This window comes from Triticum urartu, chromosome 2, assembly GCF_003073215.2.
Source record: "Triticum urartu cultivar G1812 chromosome 2, Tu2.1, whole genome shotgun sequence".
NCBI classification, from domain to species: Eukaryota; Viridiplantae; Streptophyta; class Magnoliopsida; order Poales; family Poaceae; genus Triticum; species Triticum urartu.
Window position 1 is genome coordinate 31,323,217 of NC_053023.1, and position 13,634 is coordinate 31,336,850.

The 13,634-nt window shown below is 46.7% G+C and overlaps 1 pseudogene; it reads left to right on the forward strand.

The window, feature by feature from the left end:
* The first annotated feature begins 1,669 nt into the window (after positions 1 to 1,669).
* Positions 1,670 to 5,030, forward strand: LOC125540849 (annotated as a pseudogene).
* The last annotated feature ends 8,604 nt before the right edge of the window (positions 5,031 to 13,634 follow it).

Below are 13,634 nucleotides of genomic sequence, written 5' to 3' on the forward strand. Positions count from 1 at the left end.
TGTAGTACTACTACGCACTTGGGTGGGGCCCATCACCAATTAAGGAACGTCAACACAGAAGCAACAACCCAGAGGCGGTAGGATTCTACGGTGGGACCCAGCATAGCTGGCAGCGTGTGATTGGCCGAGGCAGTCCCGTTAGAAATGCTTCTCGGCGTACGCGGCGGCGGCGACAACAACCAAAGGCATGCGAATCATCCCACCGCCTCTGCGGCAGCGAGAGAGGAGCGCCGTTTGCCCCGCCCAAAGATGCTGCGCCTCCTCCAGAACCAGATCAGTTGCTGCGCACCTGGGACCCACACGGCGAGGAAATAGGGTCAAGAAAAGAAAAGGGCCCCCCAGCAACAACAAAAAAAAGGGCCAAAAGGAGCGTGCCTCCATATTATCTTTGTGTTTTTAACTATGTATGTGGATGAAATTCATATACTAGTATTAATATGAGGATCAAGAAATGAGGACTATTTTCTTAGACAATGCTTTCCAACATATCCTGCTACTACATGCACCATGAAATCCATCCACATGCATAGTTAAAAAAAAGATAATATATACTTGTCACCTGCTCCACCCTCAACCCCTCTGGAGAGTTCGGAGGCAAGGCTGCTGCAATGCAAGCGGCACGTCGTGCCTGCACGGCGTCCATCTCCGCCTGGTGAGCTCCGCCTCGGACCGTTGGGTTTCCGCGTGTGCCCCACCCGTCCGACATGGCGCGCGGCCGGGCCTCCTTGTATCCGCACCATATATGAGCTGGGGGGTATTGGGGGGGGGTGGCGGGACGTATAGGGCCGGTTTGAGGGGTCCAATTGGATTGCATTATTTTTGTGACCGGTTGTCGATACTCTTATCTATGTTGCAGTGTTGCCAAATGTATGGTCCTGGGTGGGCATTATGGCCAAAAATGCGGAAAACATTTTTTCAGTTTTGAGAAATTTCTTCTGTTCCATTCCTCGTTGCACTTTAGCCACCATGGTTTCAACTTCCACATTTCCTATCGCGTGACCATGCTTAAATTCGCAAACCGAGAGCATACCACCTTTTCCCCCCCTCCAAACTTAATGTAGAAACTTGAAAAGTGGTGACATTATTCAATTCAAATATATGTCGACTGTGATGAATGAACTGACACTTTTAATTCAAAGGAGGTGACGGAAAACGAGCGGCCATATTCAAAATTAGCAGGGTGGAAAAGGAATTTCAAATTCGAAATGGGTGCAGCAGCAATGAATAGATCAGAAATTTTCTCGCAAAAAGAAAGCAATGAAGGGGAAAGGAGAAAAGAAGAGAAGAAAATGGATGGGAGAGAAGCTTGAAGCCTCCAACCAGGCCAGCGCTTTGTCGCCACCTGCTCCAAGCCTCGCAAGCTAAACCATCCTCCACGCCCACGCCTTCGCCGCGGCAACCAAACCAACCACCCAAGCCCCGAACCCTCTCCCAATTCGCCTCTCTCCCCCGCCCCCGCCGCCTCGAATCCGCCCTCCCCACCGGCCCCGCGCCGCCCGAAGCCGACGCCCTCCCCGTGCCGCGCCTCCGCGTCGACGGGCCCAACCTCTCCCCCTCCGGCATTCCGAAGGGGGCCGCGGCTTCTTCCCCGCTCCGCTCCCGACCGAGCACCATGAGCAACGCTGGCTCCGCCCCGTCCAAGGGGGGCAGCGGGCGTCGTCCGAGCGACGACACGGACGAGGCGCCCGCTCGGGGCGAGGTGCTCGCGGACGCGCCGGGCTCACCGTCGGCGACCGCGGTCGGCGTCAACGATGTAGGAGCGGCCGCGCGGGCTCTTCGTCGAGACGAGGACGCGGGGAAGGCTCTGGCCCGCGACCAGGTTCTCGCGAACGCGCCGCCCTCACCGTCCGCGAGGAACCCAGGAGCGGCTGGGAGCCGTCGTCGTCGTCGTCAAAACGGCGCCGCTGCGGACGACGAGGTGCTCACCGAGGCGCACCCTACCATGGAGAACGCGCAGGCTTCGTCGTCTGCGACCCAGATGGTCCTCAACCGCCAAGCGGGCGCCGCGAAGACGCTGGCGCGTGAGCACGACGAGGCGCAGCTCACCAAGGCTGACGCGCTCGCCGAGCCATCGGCGACCAAGGGCACCACGAGGAAGTAGCGCGCCAAGATCCGCCAAGAGGGCGAGGCGACCGCCATCAGGAATGAGTGCCGAGAGATCGCCAAGCTCCTGTGCGGGAACGGGGGCATGACCGAGGCGCTCGTCGCCGCCCACCCGCGGTCCACGGTGGCGCTCAATTTGGCAGGCGATCTTCATAGCCAGATGAGTTCAGCGCTGTTCGAGACGGGGTCCAAGACTGATGATGAGGATGTGCTGCGCTAGTCGCGCGATCATTCAGTTCTGGCCCTGGCCTACTTCACCGAAGCCAAGCGGTTTGCGCCACGCTGCATCGTGACTCCTGTCTTCCGAGGGAACGAGCTGATGTGCCTTGCAAAGCTCGGTGAGCTTGAGAAGGAAATCCTTCCTGAGATTAAGCTTCCCTTCGACACAGATGTTGCGTCCGTTGTGTCTCTTCATGCCAATGGGTTTACTGACCGGATTGCTGACATCCAATCTGAGTTCATCCATGCCAGTACCATGATTGACCCGGACGACCCAGCCAGGCATAACATCTGGTATGATATTCGTCGGCGCACCCGCACCCAACACGGGAACAAACGGCGAACCAAGCACGCCAGCCACAGGCTTGAAGGGCTCGAACAGGGCTACCAGCTCATCCACTCGTTGCCCAAGGACAACATTACCAAAGCAAGAGCAGAAGCTTCAGATAAGCTACACGAGATAATGGGATTTGTGTGTGATCAGTTTGTGCCTACTAAAGTGGAGGAGATCTTGCGTAAGGATGTTGCTGGTGATGTTGATGCTGCAAGAGAGGAGGCAAAGAACTTGGCTGCAACTTATGGCTACTGTGCCCGAGCACGCATGCTAGAAAGTTATGTGGAGCTGAAGCACACTACAACAGTGGGTGGACCACAGTTTAAGGCAATGTTAAGAGAGCTGGTCCAGATGGTCCATGAAGCAGCGGCTGCTTTCAAAGGTTCTATCATCATTGCAAAGTTCCTGGATGAGCTCTACTCTGCACTTGACCAAGATGAGTACGCAATGAGCATTGTGCAAAGAGCCCTTCTAGTCCATAACCCTGACGACCCGGGCAGACATGATGTGCCTGTTGGTTGCACTAAAGGGGACTGCTCACAAGATAGGATTGCCACCGTCCAAGACCAACTTCGTAAGATGCTTGCCAGGATTGAAGCAAATATAAAATCAAGAAGCCATCCAACAGGTAATTTCCTTTCCTCTTCTCTAAAACAGTGTACTGCTCTTGCTAACTAGATGAATTGAACTTATTGACAATTGATTTCCTGTTTCCTCAGATCTTTTAGGAAGCGAAGAAGACGTTGCTGAAGTTGACAATGGAAGTCCGGTCAACGGAAAGGGGAAGAAGAAGAAGAAGAAGACAGAGAAAAAGCCTGCAGTGCATCAGGCATTTAGGTATTCACAGAAGAAAAAGGCGCCCAACCCGAGCAGGATACCTGTATGGGAGGACTGGCTTCGAAAGAACAGAACAACACCTACACCGGCATCTATTCCTCCCATACATGTAAGGTCATCTCTCGCTGATTCCTTAAAATTTAGTCCCTTATATGCCTTCTTTATACTTGAGTTCTTATGACTTGGTTAGTTAAACGGTGGTCTGAACTAGCCGGACCTGCTAACATTTAGTTAAACGATGGACTGAACAACTAAACTTTCTCTGATGCAATGTTTCTATCCTTAGTAATTACAACCAATTTTGAACCTTCAGAAAAGTTGTTCCTGTCTCCAGGCAGAATTGACGTTTGCCAAGGTGTGTTCAGTGCAATAACACTCTTCCCTTGTGAGATTTCATTTTGTGTGACAACCAATGATACACTTTGAAACAAAGTAGAATGACTGTTTCTTTCTACGAGCAGAGTGTTATTACAGCCAAATAAGGAAGACCAAAGAGCTAATACAATTGTTTCACTAAACCAAAACTGCATTGATTTTAGTTTCAACAGAAATACTGGATCGCAACATTGAAACTAAAATCTGGTGCATGTTGTTCAGTATTACCATTGAAACTAAAATCAATACAGTTTCTGTGACACTGTTCAGATCATAGCTAACATGTCATCAATTTTTCTGACACTGTTCAGTTATGAGTTGCCAACATACGAGTATCCAACACCTTGTCTTAGACGACACCTTGCTGAAAACAAATGAAACATAAACAACTTGAAATATTTTCCAACATTAATTATAACGATGATTAACCCCAGCAGTTAGAGTCTGGCAGTGTGACCCATAAATCAGGGTACTCCCAACCAATCCAATATTGCCATTCAGCTCAGCAAAAGCAGCTAGGGGGATTTGATTGGTTCTTGTGAAGGGTGGAACTGAGAGATAAGGCCAAACAATTCAGTTCTGATTCAAGGCCACATAAAACAGGAATTAGAAATCCTGATCAGGATAACAACGTCTTTGCAAATTTTCGAAGAATAGATTATTATCTGCCCATCTCGAATAACAAATACGTGGAAGACTTCTAGCTTTAACTAGAGTACCTCTTCCTCTTTTACCTTCATATTATTCTGCTAGTATGTTTTAAATGGTTGGTTCTTCACAGATGGTTCAACAGCAGCTTGTGCCAGAGTCTGAGGTGAACCTGTATGTCGAGTACTGCCAAGCACTTGCACAGTGTTCGAAGAAGAATTTCGTATGTCACCTATGCTGTTTCGAGGGACTTTACTGCTCTCGAGTGAAGATAAATGATGTAAGCATCTTCATAATTTTAATTGGTGCATATATTAATTTGATTTTCTGACTTCTAGCTTTGGTTGAACAGATCAATAATCACTATCGGGACGAGCATAGCTTGAGCCCGAAACAAACTTTCAAGTGCCCCGAGAAACCCTGCAACATCAGGCTTCGCAGCTACACCGACTTCCGGAGGCACCATTACTTCGTTCATCGGTTAACACATGGCTGGTGGAAACCGGAGAGTTAGTTCAATTTCAAGGTTACAGGGGAGGGTGGTGTTGGTTTCAAAGATCTATCTGTTTTCAGCCCATGTTTTTGTGCCAGTGTAATAAGCATAGTTGTTTGCTGGTGGTGGTCATCCAATTCCAGGGATGAAACATAAAAACTGGAAAATCTTTGACAATGTGCCAAGATGAGGTGCTAGTGCTACCTTCTTAGCAATGCGTATGTAGAAGTGGATCGTTGTGTGATGTCCTTGTTTTTTCTTTCTTATCTTTTGATCTTTTTCCAGTTTATACTCTGTTGTCTACGGCTGTAAGACTACTTGTTAAATAAAAAACTGGAACTTCTTTTTTGTTTTTTTTCCAGATTGCATATGTAGAAGTAAAAAAATGTCATATCTCCTGACCACCTGCAATATCTTTTGAATACCTGTAACATTAACGTGATGCTAAGCACTTGAATTGTGATTTCACACAGCCGCAAGCTACAGGTTGATAACTGAGAGAGAGCGCAATTCATGACTTATAACTTTTATTTAGCAAAGTTATACCATCATATCTTTCTGGGATGAATTTTCACAAAATTATGTTTGCTGACTGTCCAATACAAATATCGTGTTAACTTGTCTAAATTGGAATAGTCTAGCCTCAGATGCTGAACTTGTAGGATAAATATCGAGTATGGGGTGTCAGCTGGAAGGCCAGACAGATGTGTCTCTGCCTTCCTGAGTGCACCTTGGAGTCGCAGGGTACTGAGACTGCGAATTCTGTCGTTCAACATAATGGTCTGAAGAAAGAAAGAAAATATTACATGCTCATCGTGATTAAACAGCAGGTGTAACAGTTCAGTTCAAACTTTGTAGATTGGATCATCAGGCTTTTGCACTTAGTTAAAGAATTTGTTCTAAAACATTTTTTACTTAACAAATGCACAAATCATCAGGGCAAATCCCGAACACATTAAGTGAGATCGTGTCTATATTTTCTTACAGGCTGACTATGCTCATATGCTGCTTTTAGATATATCTAAGAGATTGACATACCATTAACAAAGGATGTAAGCCTGTCAGTTTTCAACAACAAAGATATAGTTTTTCTAGAGAACCTTCAGCAAAGATATATATAGTCGAATGATCCGATGTACAAAGCCAAATGATCCAATCTACAAAGCGAGACACTGGAGAGTGTAACCTACCATCCCCTTGTAGTTGTGCGCGCGAAGGAAGTAAATCAATGGGTACATGCTCTCCTTGTCATGGAACAGCTCCGACAACAAGTGCCTGTTCAGAAACTGCACACCGTTGCCAGTGCACTTCGACAGCGATGGGCGCGGGAAGGAGGCGTTGAATGGCTCAAAGTCCAGCTCAAGCACAAATTTGATATCGGTGCTGCAATTTGAACAGAAGAAGCGTTATATGGTAAAACTAAGGTATAAGCTGGACTCTTGGATCTTAATAATTTCACAAAATCACAGATACCTTCCACTCGCCAGTTCTTCCTTGAGCTGCAAATACTCAGGGACACTTAACTCCTCAACACCAAGCTCGCTCACATTTACCCTCACATACTCTCCAGACACCGGGCCTTAGCCTGATGGTGAGAGCAACCCATGGAGGGATGACAATTGCCTCTTGTATGAGAAACCAACAGATCAAGAGCTGAACATCACTGGAATGACAGTGCAGTGAGTTTTGGTGGTGCAAACATGTGCTCCCCTTAGTAGATCCTCAAAGGAGGTGTCCTTCAGCTTCTCGCGCTCGGCCTCAGGGATTGCGGCATTGCACTCAGCAGTGATCTGATGGGGCTGCAGCATCCACTTTTCTTGGTTAACAAGCCTGAATAATTTATCGCATAACAGCAGGTGGGTCAGATCTATCAACAAACGTTACTCAAACAAAGCGTGGTCACAATTGTAGCACCAAGACAAATGTAAGGAGCGGTAATAAAATGTTCATCTTCTTTATTATAGTATAAATACAACTATCAGTAAGAAGTTATTAAAAGACAAATAGAAGGAGCAGAATATAGAAATACAGGAACAATTTTTGAAACTTCATCATTTGTTCTTTTAAATTTTTAATGGATCTATCAGTTTTTTGTTCTCTTTACTCGTTCTTATGTTCCGGCATTCCCGTGATCATTTCACGCTTTGTATGGCCAAACGATGATGGCGGCCGTCTAGAGAGCCGAGCCGGGGAAGGGAGCAGAGACGGAGGGGGAGGGGGGGAACCACCACGTGGGGGGGGGGGGGGAGGGAGGCGACGGGGAATAGGAGGATAGCTATTCCCACAAGAGTAGAGGTGGCTGGGCAGCTGCGTCTGATAGTATCCCTACATTTGTTCTTTCTTCAATAAACACATTGTTTCGTCTGTTTTGTACTACAATCACTTATTGTTTAATACTTTGTTATGATTTAATTTGATCATAATTTCATTTTAAATTCAGTGGTTATGGCAGCTATGTATCAATATTTATTTATGTAGGTCCTCTGGGGCAGGGCTTTGCAAACGCTGTTGGACTAGCACTTGCTGAGAAACACCTAGCTGCTCGTTTCAACAAGCCCGATTTAACTGTCGTGGACCACTACACGTAAATTAGTAAGACCCTCTGGGGCAGGGCTTTTGATCAATGATTTGAATTGATAAATAACATCTCTTTTGTTCTCACGTTGTTGAAATTTCCATGCACAAAATTTCAGTCACACATTTTTCTTTGTGATAAATTGTAGTCACACATGATAAGGACAAAGGGAAGAAGATGAAGAGGAAGAAGTAGAAGATCAAATTATGTCAGGCTATTGAGCATCTACACATCAAGCTACAAGATATGGTGAATTGTGGCACATCACTATGTGGCTAGTAGCAAAGCATAGCTCCTCGACAATGACAATAACATCTACACTGACCTCACACATGACTATCTCGACCATGACTACTGTGCCCTTACTTTTAATAACCTCTCCAAAGGCTACGAGGACTATCACCTTGCCTCAGCTCCTCATGGGCTTCTTTTACAATAATTGCATACGCAATGTACTACTTGTCCCTGCCGCTTCTACTGACACTGTGGGGGATGTCAGTTTTGTTGGATAATGAACAACTGCATTCACAGGAGGGCCAAAGGCCAATACATATACATGTGTATGGTAAAGTGCAAGAGACCCCTTATACAATGAGGATAAACCGAAAAGGCTATACACATCTAACACCCCCCTCAAACTCATGGTGGATCGACAACAGTGAGTTTGGAGGGAAGAAAACTATGCTGCGCTCGAGTCTGTGCCTTCGTGAAGAAGTCCGCCAACTGTAACTCAGAGGGCACATAGTGAAGAGTGAGAGTCTGATCCTGCACAGCAGCACGCACAAAGTGGGCATCCACACCGATGTGCTTGGTGAGCTCATGCTTCACCGGGTCAGGCGCAATACTGATAGCACCAGTACTGTCTGACAATAAGGGAGTCGAGGTAGTAGCAGACACACCAAAATCCTCAAGTAGCCACCATAACCAGATCACCTCAGCTGTCAGCGTAGCCATGGCTCGCAACTCAGCCTCTGTACTCGAGTGAGAAACTGCAGTCTGTTTCTTTGTCTTCCAGGCAATAAGAGAGCCACCAAGAAAGACACAATAAGCAGACAACGGGCGTCGATCAGAGGGATCACTAGCCCAGGTAGCATCAGAGTAGGACTGGAGCTCAAGAGAGCTGGAGCGGGGAAAGAAAAGGCACTGAGAGATCATGCCACGAAGATATCGTAGAACACGGAGGAGATGACTATAGTGGACAGAGGTGGGGGCTGAAACAAACTGACTCAGAATGTGGACAGGATAGGAGATGTCAGGACGCGTAACAGCAAGATAAACAAGACTACCAACAAGGTGACGATAGCGAGTGGGATTAGGAAGAGGGTCACCATCAGAGGCACGAAGCTGAACGTTGAGCTCCATGGGAGTCACAACTGTGCGCTCATCACCGAGAGCAGTGCGAGCAAGAAGATCCTGGATATATTTTTCTTGGGAGATGTAGAAGCCATCAGAGGTGGAGGAGATCTCAATCCCAAGAAAATAGCAAAGTGGACCAAGATCAATCATGAGAATCTGGTCACGAAGGCGAGCCTTAACAAAGGCAATGTAATCAGAGTCGTCACCAGTGATGATCATGTCATCAACATAGAGAAGGAGAAGAGTCCGACCACGAGAAGATGTGTGAACAAACAACGCGGAATCATGATCACCGGGCAAGAAACCAGCGGCAGTCACCACAGAGGCGAAGTGCTCAAACCAGGCGCGAGGGGCCTGTTTGAGACCATAGAGGGAGCGGCGAAGTCTACAGACCATACCATCAGGAGCATAGTACCCCGGTGGTGGCTGCATATATAAACCTCCTCACGCAACTCGCCATTGAGAAAAGCGTTCTGAACATCAAGTTGAGAGATAGACCACTGACGAACAGAAGCCACAACAAGAAGAGTGCGGACCGTGGTCATGTGGGCCACAGGAGCGAATGTCTCATCATAATCACACCCCTGCTCCTGCTGAAAACCACGGGCCACAAGACGAGCTTTGTAGCGCTCAAGAGAACCATCGGAGCGAGTCTTAATCTTGTAGACCCACTTGCAGGTGATGGGACGGACACCGGAAGGAAGGGGAACCAGATCCCATGTGCCAGAGCGCTCAAGAGCAGCAAGCTCTTCGGCCATCGCAAGCTGCCATTCAGGCTGAGTCATGGCAGTTCAATAGGAAGTGGGCTCAGCAGTAACAGAGAGACCGTACCGATCAGGGGAGTAGCGATCAGGCGGGGGGCGAGGCCGAGCACGGAGGTTGTGAACCGGGGGAGGCGTGAGAGGAGGCGCACCAGAGGTGGAAGGCTCGTCAGAGGAGACATCCTCAATACGAGATCGACGAGTATAGTGGAGAGGAAACGGTGAGAGAGGGCGACGGACTAGAGATGATGGTGGAGAGGTGGAGGAGGAGGATGGAGAAGACGGGGTCGGTGGTGAATGAGAAGGAATGAGAGGTCCTAGAGGAAGAGGTGACACATGAGGCACATAGTAGGGTGTATAGGGAAGGAGAAGGAAAGAAAGTTCGTCCACAGAGAAACTTGAGGAAGAAGAACGTGGGTAGTAAGAACGAGACTCGTCAAAATTCACATCGCGCAAGATGCGCAAGCGACGACCCACAGGGTCCCAACATCGATAGCCCTTGTGCTCATCACTGTAGCCAAGGAAAACACACTCAACCGACTGAGCAGTCAGCTTGGTGCGTTCTCGGGGGGAAAGAAGAACATAGCACACGCATCCGAACATACGAAGGGCTAAGTAGTCAGGAGAGCGACCAGTGAGACACTCCATAGGAATACCACCCTGCAGAGCAGTCGATGGCTGAATGTTGATGAGATAGGTGGATGCGAAAACAGCCTCAGCCCAAAAGTAGGGTGGAAGGGAAGCAGCAATCATCAGCGCACGAGCCGTCTCAAGCAAATGACGATGCTTTCGTTCGGCAACGCCATTCTGAGCATGAGCACCAGGACAAGAGAACTGGGCAAGAGTACCCTGTTCCGCGAGAAAACCACGCAACAGCTGAGAGATATACTCTCCAGCGGAGTCAGCACGAAAAGTACAAATGGGCGTGGCAAACTGGGTGTGAACCATGGCAGCAAAACGTTTGTATATAGGGAGAACCTCGCTATGAGATTTCATGAAGTAGAGCCAAGTGTAGCGAGAGAAATCATCAATAAACAAAACATAGTAGCGATGACCACCTTTCGAATCAAAGGGAGCAAGACCCCAGACATCAGAATGAACTAAGTCAAAAGAACGCTGAGATACAGACTCACTAGTAGGATAAGGTAACTGAGTCTGTTTGACAAGTCTGCAACCATTACAATGTAAGGAGACATCTCCAGATACAGACCCTAAGAGGCCCTGACGAACTAAAGAAGACAAGCGAGAGCCACTGATACATCCATTTTGCATCATGCTTTTATATCGATATTTATTGCATTATGGGCTGTTATTACACGTTATGTCACAATACTTATGCCTATTCTCTCTTATTTTACAAGGTTTACATAAGGAGGGAGAATGCCGGCAGCTGGAATTTTGGGCTGGAAAAGGAGCAAATATTAGAGACCTATTCTGCACAACTCCAAAAGTCTTGAAACTCCACGAAAGTTATTTTTGGAAATAATAAAAAAATACTGAGCGGAAGAAATACGTCAGGGGGGCCACCACCTGCCCACGAGGGTGGGGGGCACACCCTACCCCCCAGGGTGCGCCCCCTGCCTCGTGGGCCACCTGTTGGCTCTCCGGTGGCCATCTTCTGCTATATGAAGTCTTTCGTCGAGGAAAAAATCATAGGCAACCTTTCGGGATGAGACTCCGCCGCCATGAGGCGGAACCTTGGCGGAACCAATCTAGGGCTCTGGCAGAGCTGTTCTACCGGGGACACTTCCCTCCGGGAGGGGCAAATCATTGCCATCATCATCAGCAACGCTCCTCTCATCGGGAGAGGGCAATCTCCATCAACATCTTCACCAGCACCATCTCCTCTTAAAACCCTAGTTCATCTCTTGTATCCAATTCTTGTCTCCAAGTCCGGGATTGGTACTAGTAGGTTGCTAGTAGTGTTGATTACTCGTTGTAGTTGATGCTAGTTGGTTTATTTGGTGGAAGATCATATGTTCAGATCCTATATGCATATTAATACCCCTCTGATTATGAACATGAATATGCTTTGTGAGTAGTTACGTTTGTTCCTGAGGACATGGGAGAAGTCTTGCTATTAGTAGTAATGTGAATTTGGTATTCGTTCGATATTTTGATGAGATGTATGTTGTCTAGCCTCTATTGGTGTTATGTGAACGTCGACTACATAACACTTCACCATTATTTGGGCCTAGAGGAAGGCATTGGGAAGTAATAAGTAGATGATGGGTTGCTAGAGTGACAGAAGCTTAAACCCTAGTTTATGCGTTGCTTCGTAAGGGGCTGATTTGGATCCATATGTTTCATGCTATGGTTAGGTTTACCTTAATACTTTTGTTGTAGTTGCGGATGCTTGCAATAGAGGTTAATCATAAGTGGGATGCTTGTTCAAGTAAGAACAGCACCCAAGCACCGGTCCACCCACATATCAAATTATCAAAGTACCGAACGCGAATCATATGAATGTGATGAAAACTAGCTTGACGATAATTCTCATGTGTCCTCGGGAGCGCTTTTCTCTGTATAAGAGTTAGTCCAGGCTTGTCCTTTGCTACAAAAAGGATTGGGCCACCTTGCTGCACTTTATTTACTTTTGTTACTTGTTGCTCGTTACAAATTATCCTATCACAAAACTATCTATTACCACTTATTTCAGTACTTGCAGAGAATACCTTGCTGAAAACCGCTTATCATTTCCTTCTGCTCCTCGTTTGGTTCGACACTCTTACTTATCGAAAGGACTACGATAGATCCCCTATACTTGTGGGTCATCAAGAATCTTTTCTGGAGCCGTTGCCAGGGAGTGAAGCGCCTTTGGTAGGTGGAATTTGGTATGGAAAATTTTATATAGTGTGCTGAAATTTACTATCACTTGTTACTATGGAAAGTAATCCTCTGAGGGGCTTGTTCGGGGTATCTTCTCCCCGACCAGTAGATTAAAGAGTTGCTCCTCAACCTACTAAACCTACTGAAAATGAAAATGTTCCCTTTGAAGTTCCTTCGGGTATGTTAGAAAAACTGCTAGCTAATCCTTTTGCAGGAGATGGAACAAAGCATCCGGATGAGCACCTAATATATGTGGACGAAGTTTGTGGATTATTTAAGCTTGCAGGTGTGCCCGATGATGTTGTTAAGAGGAAGGTCTTCCCTTTATCTTTGAAGGGAGACGCATCGACATGGTATAGGCTATGTGATGATACGGGGTCATGGAACTACAAACGATTGAAATTGGAATTTCATCAGAAGTTTTATCCTATGCATCTTGTTCATCGTGATCGCAATTATATATATAATTTTTGGCCTCGCGAAGGAGAGCATCGCTCAAGCTTGGGGGAGGCTTAAATCAATGTTATATTCATGCCCCAATCATGATCTCTCAAGAGAAACAATTATTCAAAGTTTTTATGCTCGGCTTTCTGATAACAATCGCACCATGCTCGATACTTCTTGTGATGGCTCTTTTATGATGAAGACTATTGAATTCAAATGGAATTTATTGAATAGAATTAAACGCAACTCTGAAGATTGGGATCTCGACGAAGGTAAGGAGTCAGGGTATGACACCTAAGTTTGATTGTGTTAAATCTTCTATGTTGATCTCCTGAAGGAGAAGTGGTTTAAAGTTGACTCTGAGATAGTAGCTTCTTTCTGTGAATCTTTTGCTACTTATGTTGATCTCCCGAAGGAGAAGTGGTTTAAATATCATCCTACCATAGAAGTAAAAGTAGCTGCACCTATTAAAGTTGAAGAAAAAACTATCACTTATAATGATCCTGTTGCTCCTACTTCTTATGTTGAGAAACCACCTTTCCCTGTTAGGATAAAGGATCATGCTAAAGCTTCAACTGTGGTTCGTAAAAGCAATATTAGAACTTATACACCTCTTGAGCAGATTAAAGTTGAACCTAATATTGCTATTGTTAAAGATCT